The sequence below is a fragment of the Seriola lalandi genome, unplaced genomic scaffold (genome assembly GCF_002814215.2).
Source record: "Seriola lalandi dorsalis isolate HSWRI2012SDOR001 ecotype SW California unplaced genomic scaffold, Sedor1 jcf7180002054582, whole genome shotgun sequence".
In the NCBI taxonomy this organism is placed as follows: domain Eukaryota; kingdom Metazoa; phylum Chordata; class Actinopteri; order Carangiformes; family Carangidae; genus Seriola; species Seriola lalandi.
Window position 1 is genome coordinate 731431 of NW_019525135.1, and position 16832 is coordinate 748262.

The 16832-nt window shown below is 41.8% G+C and overlaps 1 protein-coding gene across 6 annotated transcripts in view; it reads left to right on the forward strand.

Moving 5' to 3' along the window:
* The first annotated feature begins 209 nt into the window (after window positions 1-209).
* Window positions 210-16832, forward strand: part of apbb2b (amyloid beta (A4) precursor protein-binding, family B, member 2b) — a 49554-nt gene continuing 32931 nt past the window's right edge. For 4 of the 6 annotated variants that reach the window (XM_087177160.1, XM_023418413.2, XM_087177163.1 and 1 more), the window contains exon 1: window positions 210-308. The gene's annotated coding sequence lies outside the window, so the exon portion shown is untranslated. Of the gene's footprint in view, window positions 412-596; window positions 720-16832 lie in introns of those variants that run through there. The other 2 variants (XM_087177161.1, XM_087177162.1) reach the window with 2 other exon arrangements.

Below are 16832 nucleotides of genomic sequence, written 5' to 3' on the forward strand. Positions count from 1 at the left end.
AAGTTCGCAAATGTCCTTCAAAAAATTACCTTTTTTCGCTGCAACATTCACAGCACCACTATATGACAAAGTAATGACATTAGGGTTACATTTCAAAACTATATAGTAGTAAATAAAAATAAAGGGAGTTTAAAAAAAAAAAAAAATCAGAGAAGCGTTTGCTTCCGGAGCAGCGTCGCCCGGTCCACCCTGTCGGAGAACAGCGGCATCTGGGAGGGAGGAGAAAAGAAACAAGCCGAGAGAAAACGGAGGGGAGGAGAAAAAAGACAGGAGCGCAGCGAGAAGGACGTGAACACACTGGAGAGGAGGTGAGTGATGTGGTATGCCGAGAATTTTCGCTTGAATACGGGGAGTTGCGGTCGTTGCGGTGCCGTTACAGTTTGCCCTCTCAGCCTTTAAATGACTGGAAACGTGAGTAACTTTCCATATTCTTCTGACGGGCGACGCATTGCTTTGGCATCTGAGGGGCCCGCTGTGTTGCAAACAAGTCTGGGAGGTGGGGGAGAGGAGACTGGGAGGCTGCGGCGGCAGATAGGAAGGGGGGGGCATTAACAGCGTGTGTTTCTTTGAGTTTATTGTCACATTTTGTTGTGTCTGTGATGGCCGGTGAATGAGTCCTCGCGCACTGTCAGAGAATGCAGCGGTTGTTTATGAAAACAGCCATTATTATGGGAACGTTGTCGCGAGCCGCCAGCCGTTGACCACCGCTTTGCTTTAAGGTTAGCTACTTTAACTCGACTTGCTTATGTTGGGGATTTAAGGGCGAAAACGCTTGAAAATAGATGCAACCGAGCTGTGAAATAACATTTCTGAAACCTCACCACTCTTAAACTTGAGCTGTCATCATGTAGAGAGGGCCTATCAGCAGGTAAGTGGCTGGTAAACTGACCAGCAGTCGGCTATTCATCAAAAGTTAACCAACCACCAGACAAAAAGAAAAGCCTCAAAACCTTTATATACAAAAAACTACTCGGTTTTGTTCTTTTTACTGTGGTTTCATGTTAATTTATGGCATAATATCTACATTTTTAAACGGTTAAGGTGATGACCTTCCACTACATCTCCACCAGTGAGCTGAAGTTTAGTTGTGCTGTTTCTGACCACTCTTCAAGAGTGCACAGATTGGTGACACCAGGATTTGTAACCAAGTAGGGTTATTAATTAGTGCGATCCAAATAGGCTTGAAAATACTGATTATTTTTATATGACAGACCCAGATATTATTATTCTATGATATACCAATCTGTTTATTGTTTTTCTAATTGATTGTTCAACCTATAACAAGTCAGTATTTAAACATTGGCTTTTTTGCTTTCAAAAGTAGTAGTTCATTCATTTTCTGCCAATTAACCTATTGATGAACTGACTAATTGTTTCAGCACTAGAACCCTGACAGGTCAGTTTAACATATCCTTTGGTTTCTGTCCAGAGATGCTCCAGCTCCTGCCTCATGGCTGTGTCCTCTGCCTTGTTCTGTGTTGGTTTCTCTGTTGAGCTATAATTTAAGTAATAAATAGGCTCATTGTGAAACAAACAGGCATAAAGGATGGTATTCTCTTGACTTGTGCACATTACATGGAATAGTCTGGGGGCAATAGGCCATGCAGGCCCTAAGGGGATGAGGTTGAGGCTTGTATTGGTGCATGGTGCTGGCTGGACACAGCTAGCTAAACGTTTCCAGCCTTCCTCTGGTAGTTTTTGCCAGGCCTGTGAGATAATATGCTTGCTTGTTTTATACAAACAATGGAGCCACTTAATTGCTTGTTTACGTTTTGTAAGTTAAAGAATCTAGAGAGGGGTGTCAATTAATTTCCTGTTTAATCATTTTGGAGGTGGGGAGGGCAAAGACATGGCTCAGATAGTTTTGGTTTGTGCATAAAGACGTAGAGGAAGAATTATTATTGACTTTTCCTTTCAAAACCATTGACTTCAGGCGAGTGCTGACTTTCACAGGGATTGGATTTGTTGTTGTATTGTAACAATGTCAGAATTGTGAGACAGTTCATGTAGTATACTGTACGTGTTTCTGTGGAGGCAGAAGGGACCCTGAAGTTGTTGACAACAACATGAATTACCAAAGGACCTGGCTTCTGTTTTTGGACAGCACCACTGAGGTTTCTCTCCCTCCCTGCCTCCCTGCCTTTCCCTCCTGGTGACACTGGCTCTCATGCATTTCTTTTGCGTCACATTTGCACCGATGCTTCCTTGTGTGTGTTTTTGGGAGGTGAGTTCGTAAAGCATACTTATCATAAAGCATAAACAATGAATGAAACCTGCGATAATGTCATGTTTTCATTGACATGTTTTCTGTTTTACTATTTAGTGTGTATACTTCTATGATAAACAGCCAGTGCTCACTATTTTAGGCAGTGGTTGTGGTGGTTTTATAAGGTTTGTGCTGCGGTGTTGGCTTGGTGAGTTAATTAGTGCAAGCTGCAAAAATGAATGTGTCACTGACTGTACCACCATAGTAGAAATGGTGCACTGTCATCCTCTCTCCCTCTCCGTCACTGCCTGCCTTTCTACCTCGCCTCCCTCCTTCTCTATCCTCCCAGCCTCCTTGCCCTGCTGGCTTGCTCTTCATCCAGACCTGTCCCTGGTCTGCAGTGCGTGTGTGTGTTTGTGTGTGCAGGAACATGATGTCATTGCTAATTGCTTAGGGCTCTTGGGATCTTAAGTTGGTTTATATATTTCCCCTCTCCCTGCTCTTTCCTGCTCCGTCTTTTCACTTCATACCTCTTCCCCTCTTCATTTACTCTCCCTCCCTTCCACTGAAGCATTTCTATACAACATCAGGAGTTGCTGAGTATGGAAAAAGTGACCTGGACATTTATGGGCTGAGTTTTGGGCCAAGCACTACAGACAGTTCCTTTGTGCTTGAGTATGTGTGTTTGTTTAGGTTTGGTATTATGAAAGTGCATCACTCTCAAGATGGCCCCTTTTCTGCTTAGGTAACTTCTGTCACCTCTAGGAGATGCAAAATAAAGGCACATGTACATTTGCACATTCTGTACACATTGCACATGGACATGGACAGAAATAGCAATTCAGTAATGTAAGCTGTCACCTTTGCGAAGCTGTGAGCATGTTCCAAAAATATGATATCTTAGCTAGCCTTAAAGTGCTCTGTAGATTGGATGTAATTATGTTGTCTGTGTCTGTGCGTGTGGTGTTGGGACTTTCTTGCCTTGCAGCACCTGTTAGTCACAACCTGTTAGTCTGTGTGTGGTCGAGGTCATGCACAACAGCTGATGAGAACGCATGGTGAAAGTGTGCATGTGCGTACACGCATGTGTGACAGAGTGCCTGTTTCTGTGTGGGTGTTGTGTGTGAGCAATCAGATAAAGAGTATGGAGATCTGTTATCATCACCCTGCTTCCCCTGTGAAACAATACCACTGGTCCGCCCTTGACCAAACAAGTGTGTGTGTGCAGGCATGTGCATACTTGTGTGTGTGTGTAGAGTCTGACCAGATTGGACAGATGAATGATGAATTAAGGACAGCAGATACAAGATTCATCCCAGGCTGTCAAGTTGGCAAGATAACCACACTGCAGTTTATTTGTGTGTATTATGTTGTGTGTGTGTGTGTGTGTGTGTGTGTATATGTGTGGTGCTGTATGTGTGTGTTGTCAGTCTTTTTCTCAATCTCATTCTCTTCACTTTCTCTTTCAGCCCCCTATCGATGCCTCTCAATAGGGTTATTGTGCCCACTGTCAGCCAGGCTAGTGTGTGTGTGTGTGTGTGTGTGTGTGTGTGTGTGTGTGTGTGTATCTGTGCATTGTTGTTGCAGGGAGCAGACAGCCGTGAGGTGTGTTTGAACAGAGAAGGAGCACAGAGGCCCTGTTCATCCTGTAGGGTGTGAAACTGAATGATAGGGCCCCCTTTCTCTCTTTCCATCTGTCCCTCTGTCTATCTGCCTGCCTCACTCTTTCGTCAGTTTTTCACCCACATGCTTCTTCCCTACTGTCTTCTTTTTGCTCAGTTTTACTTTGTGTCTTTGTTTTCTTTCTTTCTTTGTGTGTGTGTGCACGCGCGCACGTACGTACGTGTGTACACGTGCGTGTGCGCTGCCGTGTAATGTGTCAGCTCCTGGCAGCCCTCACTGATCGGCTGTCTTCTTGCTGTCAAGTCTGCCTTGTGATTGGGTTGTCAGTATGCATGTTATTCTGCCTACAAATTACCTGTGGAAGCAAATCAGGCGAGGGCAGACAGGTTCTCCACATTTAAAGGAACTCTCACACACAGACTAGGATTGATGCTAATGCTCGCACACTGGGTGCACATGTACACGTACTTTCCCACTCTTTTGTTTATATGTTTCTGTTTCTGATGTTGTCTTTTCCACATTGCTGCACTTTCAAGCGTATACCCCCATCACTCCCAGTTCAGCAGCATAAGGGCTTTCTGCCTCTATCCTGCTCTCTAACACTCCTGACTTTCAAACACATACACATCATGAACATCACAACATGAAAGCCAGAATATGATAAAAGAAGCTGCAAAGGCCAGAGCCCAAGGTGCCTCTGTAAATTGGCCTACTGCAGTTTCAAAACAAGGATTAACTCAGAGTTGGTAGTCTGTACTTCACTTGTCTTATCCTCCATCCGTCCTGAACACTTCAGTAAATAGATGTTCATCTATTAACAGGCAACTCTAAAGCACAAGGAATAATCTGGATCGAGAACCCATGCCAAGTAAAATATTTACAATACACTGATATCTAGAGAGAATTCAGTATTGCTATTCAAAACATCTCACACACAATTAATGTAATGCTGTCAGGGATTGTTATCTAACAGGTATAATTTATCTGTATATATTCCACTGATGCAGGACAATAATTAAAGCCAGAACATATTAGACTCTCATTGTGTTGTCTTTCAGTTCATTACTCACAATTGTCTTTGGATTCACTGTTTATATTTGGGTTGTGTTACTGTTGTTGCTACCTTTGGTGTTCCTTTGTATCCTAAATAAAATCATGATGCATTAACATTTCAAATCTAAAAATCATTTCGATATGGAAATATTAGTCCTTGCTCTACAGTCTAGTTGAGGTGGGACAAATAATTTATATGATACATACCAGTATGGTCTCTTGAAATACATTGTTTATACCCTGGCAGTAATGTAGATTGCAGATTGCTTTGCTGCATATATTTTAACTCAGGAACTGTTGTGCTTTCTGCCAGGTCAGCCTTTCTTCCACTTTATGGCTTTTACATTTGAATGGCAGCACATGCATACATGGTTGTTATATGTGCTTGAGAAAGGCTCAGATGCATTTTTACATATTTGTTTGATCTCAGTTTCCTCTAGGGACATCATTAGACCAGGACTTTTTGTAGTCTGTACAAATACCGATGAAATGACACAATACTCTATAACAAATTCAATATCACAGCAAGAAACAGAAAACAACAAAGGCTGCAGCCACACACACACACACACATGCGCACTCCTATATAGTCATTGCGCATGCAGTAGTTTAATTTGACTGATAGGTGACAGACTCATGGTATGAGAATGTTGATTTAAAAAGTCAGCGTTATATTTTGACGGAACAGTAATGACAGTAACCTACTGATGTTGTGAGCACCTAGCTCATGTTATGGGCTGTTATGAGCAACATGAATGCCAGGGAATGTCTCTCTTTTTTATGTTGGAACCTGCTTATATTGATCACAGTCACAGCGATCGATCGCTTATGGACTGTTTAAATAATTAGCTTATAGTAATCGACAGCTCACAGTGTTAATTTAGGGTCTTTTCATACATGAGAACATATGGAAAAAGAATTTAAAACTGTTGCCTGCTACTGCAAGCTGTCATACTGAGGCTCTCCGACTTATTCCTGCGACTGTCTCGTCTCACCATGTGTATCTCACTCACTCACTTGATTGGCTAAGTTGCATTATGTGACCAGTGCCATAAAGGTGAGAAAAGTTGTGCTGGTTAAATTAGAAACACTCTGTGAAAATGTAAGAATTCTCAATAATTTACATGTTATAAATCTGGATCATGATAGGACAGCATCTGAGTCTGGACCCATACCGCGGTCTACCTGTTAGTGGCCTCAGCTAATGTTTCACTATTTACCAGATATCAACTCTTCTTTGCTGCTCCATAATAGCAGTTGTCAGTGGCTGCTCGGTGTATGGTGAAGAAGAATTGTTTTTTTGGTAAACTGCAGTTTTATCCGAGTGTGAAACTATAACGTTTATCTATACATTACATGGTATCAGATCAGCGCATAGACTTGTGTACTCAGTCATTTCCAGTATTTATAGGCAGTATCAGAGGTATATCCAATACTAGTATCGGAATTGGAACAACTGTACTTTTTGTACATTAAATGATAAATAGATAAATAAAGAATATAAGTGGCAGAGGAATTGGCAATGAAAATAATTAATTGCAGCCCTACATATGTTCTAGCACAGAGTTAACTTTTCCTGCCATGGTAAAACTGACCATGGTTTTCCCCAGTAAATTGTTCAACAGATGTGGAAGCAATTTCAATTTGGTTAGTAAATCACAGCCTAAACAATAGACTCATTCATGATGTATAACATTTTCTGTGTGAAATGGCAACTCTGTTGCTTTTTCCTGAAAGGTTATTGTTGTATTTTACAAAGTTGTTTGTGTTAGCAGGTGGTCTTTCTTTCAGGAGAGGTGGTCCACCTCCTCTATTAAACTCTGGAACAAGCCTTGCTCACTATAGCTTTTGCAGGCTAACAATTTCCTCACTTCTCCTTCTGTTGAAACAATTAACCTTCACAGTTCTCAGAGACTGTGAGCAATAAGAAACAGATTCCTGTGCGATGAATGCACAGGATGACAGGTGATAGGAATGTTGAATCATGATCGCAGTCATTGTGATGAATTAGTTCCTGACCAGATTCATTTCTTGCTTTTGCATCATATCCTGTGGTGGGAGTAATAATAAGTTAACATCTGTGGTAAGCATATGATGCACTGACAACCTTGTCTAAATATTTTTGACTGTGATTCATAAAACCACAATAACATAAAGAGTTTTATTAGGGTTTTGTAGGCTAGAACTGAAATTAATTGAGCAGTGTAACTTTGATAAACCACACAGTGCTGGAATTTGCCTCTTGGCTTTGCACTGACTTGGCAAAACAAGTGGAGAGGCGGTCTTGGTCCTGTGTGTGTTTGCTCCAAATGGTGGCGGCGCAGTGCTGGTCCACCAGCCGTGGTCATCTAGCTGTGTCATCCCTATCCAAAACCAATGTCTAATTTAATTTTGGGAAACAACAATGATAACTTCCATTGGTAGGAAGGGAGAGGGACTGAGGGAGAAAGAGGCAGCCATTGTGTAAGAGGAAGAGACGACAAGTGAGGGAGGGGATGATTTAAAGTATTGGAGAGGGAGCGTTCATTGCAGTGGTGTCTGTGGTTCCTTTGGCAGAGATGGGACATTCCTTTTCTGATGAGTCACTCTCTCTCTGATCCGTTTTCTTTCCTGACATCTCTTGTTCTTATGCCGGTACCCTTTTCCCCCTCCCTCCTCATTTTCTGAGAGTCTCTTCTTACCTCTATTCACCTATTTGACATGTTGTTTTTGGCTAATTACAACAAAACTTTCAGGCAATCAGATCAGACTAGGCTGTGATATCAATACAGTCTTGTGACATTATCGTGGACAACTTGCCACAGGCTTTCTAATGAAATGTGAGAGAACAAGGCCATGTTGAACTCACACACACACACACACACACACACACACACACACACACACACACACACACACACACACACACACACATTCTGAGTAGGAGTTGTGTCGTTTGTGTCTAGACTTCCCTGTCCTCTCGGATGTCTTGTCACATCTCAGCTATATATAGGAAATGCAGTCTCTCCACTGCAACTGCTCTTGTCTCGGATCTAACAAGCCTTTTGTGCATGTGCACGTCTGTCCACCTGTCTGTTTGTTTTCAATGAGAGAGGAAGAGGGCTTTTTATATACATGGCTTGCCTCCATGTCTACTGAATAAGGGAAAGACAAAAGAGAGCTCTAATGCTTGCAATCAAGCAGAAGAGAAGCAAAAGCTCTACTAAAAATCACCATGGATTGTTTGCAGTGTAATTGTAAAAATATAACCGTATCCAAAAGTATGGCTAACAGTTTATTTATTTCCCTATGCGGCATTTAAGATGCTGATCACACTCTTGAAACTGAGGAGTAGTTTGGGTATTCAGTGCATTAAGATGATAAGTGGTGTGTGTTGGGGTGAAGAATTTACGGTTTGTTTTCAAATACATTATTAACAGTGCCTCACCAAGCTGTAAGAGATCCGAGTTTTGTTACATGACCATTGATTTTTCTGGCTTAAATGACAAATTCCTCTGTCAAATTTGTCACCAATTGGTCTAAATTCAAAGGATAGGTCAAAGTACAAAATGAAACTCTTGACTTGTGTTTGGTTAGTGTGCTCTTTGCATGGCAATGTCTGGGTTCTTGACACTCCACCAAAGTCAGAAACCACCACAGATGATTTTGAGCAGTCTTAATGCCGTTGAAAGAGACAGTGAGTCTCCCTCTGGTTAACAGTCGAAGTGATTGCACCACATCGTAGCTAGTAGCTAGCTCGTTCGTAATTAAGTGCAGACGACTGACAGCTGGTCGATATGGAGCAGCAGTTGGAATTTTTTAACTTTGGAGCACATCTTATTATTTGACCAAGAACCTGATGGTCACTGTGGCTGAACTCCAGAGATGCTGTGTAGAGACAGGAGAAACTTCCACATGAAAGGTAGTGGGAGTTTGAAAAAAAGCACCTAAAGGACTCTCAGACTGTGAGAAACGAGATTCTCTCGTCTGATGAAATTACGATTGAACTGTTAAGCCTGGAGGAAACTGGGCACCGCTCATCATCTGCCCAGTACCATCCTAATGGTGAAGCCTGGTGGTGGCAGCATCATGGTCGGGTCAAAAAACCTGGTCCAGAGCCCTCAGGATCTCATACTGGGCTGAAGGTTCACTTTCCAGGAGAATGACCCTGAACACTCAGCCAAGACAGTGCAGGACTGGCTTAGGGGCAGCTCTGTGAATGTCCTTGAGGGGCCTGGCCAGAGACCTGACTTGAACCCAATTGAAAATCTCTGGAGAGCCTTTTTAATGGCTGTCCACCGACGGTCCCATTCATCCTGACGGAGCTTGAGAGGATCTGCAGAGAAGAATGGCAGAAAATCCCCAAATCCAGGTGTACAAAGCCTGTCGTGTCATACACAAGAAGACTGCTGTAATCGCTGCCAAAGGTGCTTCAACTGAGTACTGAGTAAAGGGAGTAGATGAATGTAGCTTTATAATGGAGAAAATTAATTCAAACTATTTTAGTCTAAGCCTGCAGCATAACAAAGTTGGGAAGAGTAAAGGGGTCTGAAAACTGTCTGAATGCACTGTAAGGTTAATAATAGTATAATTAGGTGCTGTCAATCAGAACATTGGCCAACATGACATACTAGCAGTTTTTCAGAAGTAGACAGCTATGGAACAGAAAGTAAGTATAACTTTTTTTGATTCTGATCCTTTTTGAATGTTATTGAGCTAAATTCATCTTTTTTGTAAGAAGTAGTTAGGGCTGTCCCCTAAGCATCGATGACTTGACACATCACTAGATACTGGACTGTGAGTAGATCCCGAGAATGCTCTCAGCTCTAGTTTTCAGTGTTAGCAAAATTGACCAAGCTACATTTGACCTAGATGCTGGTACAACTTTACTTTTATTCAGCGTGATTGACTCTTTGGGAGGCAGCGCTGTCTGAAGCAGTAGAGATGGTAGGATTTTATATAATAGAAATATGACCAGGATGCCCATTTTTTATTTCTCTGACTGTGTGGAAATCTGGTCTTCTCATGTGACAGATGATGATCAGAGGCGTCAAAAACTTATAGGAAAAACAGACTCGTGTGGGCTGTGAGTTTAAAGTGGGACGACTACTCTGAGGGCTTTACTGAGCTGTACTGTAATTGAACGGAGGTCGCAGTTAATGTATTTCTCATAATTGTAGGTGAGGTATTCTGAAGCAAAACATCAGTATTTATGAAAACAGAAAAAAGTATTTATAGATAAGAAAAAGCAGGAACCACCAGCACATGACAAACTGAAATACAGATGTGGCTTTACTTGTTGTTGTCTGACTCTACTCCTGGCACTGCTCGTTGACTTCAGCGTTGCGTCCAGGAAAGAGCTGTGGTCTCATTACGGCAAAGTGGCGAAGTCACGCTGACTGCATGACCGGCTCATGTGTGTTCCACAGAGGGAGCGGGCTTTAAGTTCTGAAATGGGACTTCCCTCCTCTCAGTGTGTTTTGCTTGGTGTCAATGTATTCGTGGTGTACTTTTTCTCCCCTCCCTCAACCTCCCCTCACCCACAGGAAAAAGTGGCTGGGTGAAGCAGGGAGGAAGGGGGGGGGGGGTATCTGGGACTGGGGGAGGGGTTAACGGCACACTCGCTCCCAAGTTTCCCAAATCCAGGAAATCATCTCTTGACTTTTGTTTCTGACATGTGTCTTTTCCACGTCACAGGATTTCAAAGTCTGTGAATGTGTGTGGGGTGAGATTTCTGAGTCTGTTACAAAGCTCTTTAACCCCTTTCACCTCTAGTAGTATTTTCACCAAGTTCGCTGGAGTTAATTCGTTAGGAATAATCAGTGTGTGCCCCAGCTGCTCTGCCTTTTACTCTGTAACATCCTGTTTCACAGTCAAGGAAGTGTTGATGGTTGCAGGTGAATTAGTGACCTTAATGTTGTATTCTCTCTCATCGGTGAAACATTTTCATTCAGTTATATAGGCTCCCTTTGTTGCAGTTTCAGTTTATTCAGGGTCAGTGAATGGTACATGTACACACATGCACTCACAAATGGTCATCATTTATCTTTATTCCCGAGGGGTGTGTGTGTGTATCTGTGTTTTGTCTTCTCCTTTGTTGACCAATTAGAGGATTTTTTTTTTTTGCCCCCCAGCCACCCTGACCCACCCACCCAAAAAAGAGACATGCCTGAGATTCTTTGGCACACCCTGAAAATTCCTTACTTGTTTTCCTTTCTTTTTCTTTTCTTCTAGCAGTTTCCTGTCCACACCAGTGGAAAATGATACGTTAGCTGTATGTATACAGTACATTGAGACATTCATAAATTCACACACACAAACAGGGAGACTCTGTCAGTCTTGCAGTGTTTAAACTCTGAAGTGAAATTATAGTGGAGCTATTTCTCTGTCCTTCACACTTACTGTACACTGCTGCTGTAAGGACGATGTATGGCCATGGGAGCATGCTCAAACCACAGAGCTATAGTGTGTACGTGTGTGCAAGAGTGAGTGTGTGTGTTTGTCTGTACACAAGGTTGTTTGTTTTGGCTGCAGTTTCAGTCAAAGTGTTACTTTGTCTCTGTTATTTCCCTCTATTGACAATACAAGGATGCACGCACACACACACACACACACTCACACACACACACACACTGAGCTGGGAGCCCAGAAAATATAGCACCAGACTGGTCTAGTCATCATCCGTCTGTTAGCTCAGCGTAGGGCTGATTGATGTCTTTTTTTGGGTGTGTTATTCCACTGACTATAGCAGCTTTCATTCATCATGAATTTGCTTGTAGCTGTAAAATATTTAGCTATGGCATACTCTTCATATTAGATTACTAAAAATAACCTTAATAAACATACCCTATATAAGAACCTCTGTATGAATGTGGCTTACAGTGCATTACAAAAAGGAAAAAAGAAAAACCAAAACAAAAAATGGTTGTGCAAAGCTATGTACACAATTACATCAGTTATTTTTATTAGATAATAAGAAGATTATAATAAAGGGATACAGAACCAGTTGCTCAACTAATTGAAAGTAAAATAGACTCGCTTTTTAGATTGTTTCCCACAGCTTGAAAGCATAATTTAAAATGCTGCGTCGCCACTTTTCTTATAATTGTAGTTCTGATCATCTAAAAAAAATCCACAGTTGAGGATCAGAGTGAGCATAAAGGCACATAAAACAACAGGGAGTCTGTAATGCAGGCTGGTTCTAAGCCATTTAGAGATGGACAAAGAGGAGTCTAGCAGCTGAATATTAAAAAAAAGTCACTGCCTCTCAAAAGTGCATCACTATATTTTATATAGTAAGCTATAGATTTGAAAAGATTAAGTTTGACATAGTGGTTGGAATGTGAAGAGCTATCCAGCAATGGTAATATATGTCTTTGGTTAGCAGTGGTGCTAACTTCCCAGCCTTGTAGTGGAAGAAGTTTGCAGCTAAATGTAGAGGGCCCTGCCTACTCTTCAGCCAATCAAAATAAAGCCAAGAAAGATCTGGGAAGCTTGCCTGGTATTGTGCAGCTGTCTTACAAGTTCACATCCTAATCCAAAAGTTAGAAAAACACCCAGTTGCGTTTTCCATTCTGCATGCTTTGCTTTGTTGACATGAATCTATCCATTTTGTTTTTCGATGACCGGGCCTCTAGCTGCGACAGTTTTGCTTTCTTGTCAAGTCTTTTTTGGTAACAGATGGGGTTTCTCACGAGCGGAGGGGGAGAAGAGAAGAGGAGGGGAAGAGTGGCTGTAAATCAGGGTTGTAGAGAGAAAAGGGTGGTTTTATGAGAGTTTACAGACCTTCTTCACTTTTAATGAGAAAAGACAGCAATTCTCTTGTAGACAAAAGAAAAGAGGGAGCGGAAGGGGGCGAGAGCTAGAAGATGAATGTGGTGGAAGCCAGGAGAAGAAGAGGAGGAGAGGAGAGGAAATGGGCAAGAAAACGGGATAAAGGAAAGAGGTAAAAGTCAAGTGGGATTAGCAGAGGAACTGGAATGGCGAGAAACCTTGAGAGGGATGGGCAGGAAGGAGGGATGAGAGGACTATCAAACTGTTGGCAGGCATCCACTTGGCATACGAATTTAAAAGCAATCTGTCTCTGGCTCGCTCACACCAGTGTCTGGTATACGCCAGTGGTTACACACAGCGCACGTAAAAAGAAACGGAGAGAGAGGTGGACCGTTTGCAGCTGCTTCCTTCATTCTCTCTGGAACAAGACCCCCCAACATACGTATGACACTTGTGCACACACACTAACAACACACACACATGCAGCAGCACAAACTCCACGAGTTAGCCAGTGGGTCAGAAGTCAAAGGTCACTGTCATGCTGTGACACATCCTAGATCTTATTACTTACCCTCCCAATGTGTTTTTTGTTGTGTGTGTGTGTGTGTGTGTGTGTGTGTGTGTGTGTGTGTGTGTGTGTGTGTGTGTGTGTGTGTGTATTTAACTGTTTACAAGGGAGTCCATGTAGAAGGTTCACCCTCATATTTACTGTTCATGTGTGTGTTTCTGAAAGAGTGTTTGTCTCTCTGTGTGTCAGTGCCAGTGCTGCCCTGCCCAGGAGAGGAGCCCTGTAATTAAGCGTAGACCCCCTCATCCACAGCAGAGGACTGCAGCGAACCCTTCGTGGGCGCTGAGGCCCGATCCAGAACAGCCACTGCTATCACTATCATTGCACCCAATTTGAAGCCGTATCCAGATGTAGTTGGGATTGAAAGTTACACTTTTAGCGTGTAATTGCTGTGCTGCTGCTGTGCTGTAGCTCCACCCAAGTGTGGAAACTTTACATCTTGTGTTTTGCATCTGTCTGTAGGCGAAAGAAATGATATGGCAGCTTCAGTGCAGTCTGTAGTTTGTGTTTGGAAGGTAACACTTTTTTGTTGTTTTGGCTCTTCTCCAGCGTGCAATGAAACAATCACTATGAGGTTAAAGTGGTAACTCTAAAGAGGAACTCCAATGATTTTATGCATCAAATTGTGTTTGCAGGTCTTACAGAGGACTAGTGCATATGTGAAAAAAAGTTGTTTTTGAGTTTTGTAGCTTCAGAGGGTGCTGTGTTAAATCTGATTAAACCAACAGAGCATCAGCTGGGTCTGAAGACCACAAATTTGAAAGTGAAAGTAATGTGGTGGTGTGGAGTTTGAAAGAAGTGATCTTCCCAGACCTCTGTAGCCCGCTCCTAATCTCTGGCTAGTGGCTTGAGGCTACATTAATTGCTTGTGACATTGCATTGTGGATGAAAAGAGGAATAATATATGGAATAAAAAGACAATACCCATGGTTCTGCTGCATCGACTTTTGCAATACTTAAAAATATGTCTGCTTTCAGCTTGGTTTTTGTCAGCAAGTAAAACTCATGCTGAGCTGGTGAGTGACTGACTTGACCAATCAGGGACATTTTATTTTCTGGTCTGATCAACTTTATCTGTATGTTGTTGGATTATAGAGGTATTGTCTCTATGGGTTAGGGTTAGTGTTAGGGTTAGTGCTACAATTGCATATACTGTTCATTTAGTATGAATGTGAACACCCTCTGTCACAATTAAACGCATCTAAACCTCATAGTTAGTTTCATGATACATCCAGTGTGTTGGAGTGTAGAGCAAAAACAAAAAAAGGTACTGTCCCATTGTGCGCACTGACTAAATGTACTAAATTTGTTTGTCCTTGCAACAGTGAGGACGAATCACAGTGACTCTTGTAGTAATACTGAATACAACCTCTATTACCTGTAAAACCGGATCAGCAGTAATTTTTCATGGGAAATGATTCATACATTTTTAGTGTAGACACCCCTCCATACAAATACTTACACACATTCCCTGGTATGTAGACTTGTTGCAGCAGGATTCAAGGAACCGAACATGCTGTGTAATTTTAATCCCAGAATGCAAAATTTTTATTGCTATTTTCAGATTTTTATCCATAGCAAGTATAAAAACTTGAGCTCTGTGCGGCTTTAAACCATAAGAGAAGACATTACAATACGTACAGCTGGTCTGAGGTTCAAATTATACAGCTGCACTTCAGATGGTTTACTTTTTTTTTACCACTGTTTAACACCTAGTGTTTTTAGACAAACCAGATGTTGTTCATCTTCGGTTATGTCAGTAAACACAATTGGCTCAGTACAGGACTGGTTCACTGTATTGTGGCAGATCAACTGTTCCTCAGTATGTTTATACGTTTACCAGCTCAAGTCAAATGATTCAGTATTTACAGAAGTATGTGCTATTCATAACTGCGACTTACATAAACCTTTGTGAAAATGTGAAAGTTATGTAATCCTGGAGAATCATTGTTTATTTATGTTTATTGTACCTTTGTACGTTTTTGGAAGTTGGGAAGAAAAACTTGCATTTTAGTCTTTCTTTTGTTCCTTCGAATGTTATCTCTAAATGCCCACATCTTCACTACAAGGTAGATACATGGCCTGATGTTTCCATATGCCCGGAGCTTAAAAGAAAATGTAATCTTCAACTTCCTGGCCTCATAATATTGACTTTAAGTGGCCAGCACTGCCAGTGATCGAAAAGGACCACTGCTCAGTGAAGATATGAAATAATGTGACAGATTGATTAACTTGTTCATTCAAGAGCATCTCACTTTGTCATTGAGCATGCAAAATGCCAGAAATATAGAGCTAGGCTAATTACAGTCTTATTTATTGAAGGTGACAAACTGTAAATCACTAACTCTCCTTCAGACACTCAGGAAAACAACAGCTCACAAAGTGCTCCCGATAGATTCAGTACTAAAATGGTTCCCTCTGTTCAGAAGATACTGTCCACTGACTAGAACGCCTTTCTCAATCTATGGCTGCATTTACTTTCTTGTCCTTCCTTTGTCATACGAATCACAACACACTTCGCAACTGCTGCAAGCTTTGTGGCCTCCATGTATGCTCAGAATAATGTGAAAAAATGTGTTTGTCAAAGACAGCTGCTATATGTGTACAAGTGCAGAAGTACAAGATATCCCTGACAATCTGCAGTTGCTATGTGTGTGCTGATCAGTCTATTCATCGTCATTCAAGACTTCAAAAATGTGTTCAAGGCTTAAGATAGAGTCACTGAAGGAAAAGCAGAGGGAAAAAAGGAGCCTTGCCAGCAAAAGTAGTTGGGGTTTGGTCCTTATGTTGGCAGTTGAGGAGGAAATCTGCAGTGTATTTTGTCATTATGCAGACAAATGAGAAGAATTAGTGTAGGGTAAAGTGAGCTTTAAGAAAGAAAAAAATCTCCAAATGGTTGACTTTAAAACATTGCACTGATCAGCCAGTTGCACTATCTGGGCCAATGACGTTGAAAACCCACTGGCTATTATTACCATTTGAGGATTTGCCTGATTACCAAACCCTGATGACAGTTTATTACTGATCATCATGGATTTAAAAAATGTCAGAATGTCCTTGCAACCGTCAGCACACTTTTGACTTCATCCCTGCAGCTGATACTTGTTGCAGGGCATTGTCTGATTTGAGATGGTCACGTTGAAGGAGGTTGAAGAATTACCAATACTTTGGAGTTAACTCTTCGCAAGGGCCAGTGTCAGCTGTTGAGCTAAAAGATCCATGTGATGGGGATAACATTTCTTTCTGTTCCTACAATTTTATTCCCCCAAATCATTCCAGGTGTTTTTTCCAGTCTCTCTGCCAGGGATAAGTGGGACTTTATGGTCCAATCTGACTATGCTTATTTTCTTTCTCTCCACTTCTCATAGAGGTTGCATGTTGGTGAGAACTGTCCACAAGTCTTGACTGCATTATGCAGTAATGTGCGTGTGTTTGTGTGTGTGTTGGAGAGCAGAGCAGGGGGAGTTTACAAGTCTCCTGTGGCATTAAGTTTATGATGGTTCCAGTCAGTGAAGAGTTGGCAAGACTGCACCAAAGAAAGAAATATGAGCTCTATACAAAATGAGCCTTATGTTCTCTCTCTCTCTCTCTCTCTCTCTCTCTCTCTCTCTCTCTCTCTCTCCCCCTCCC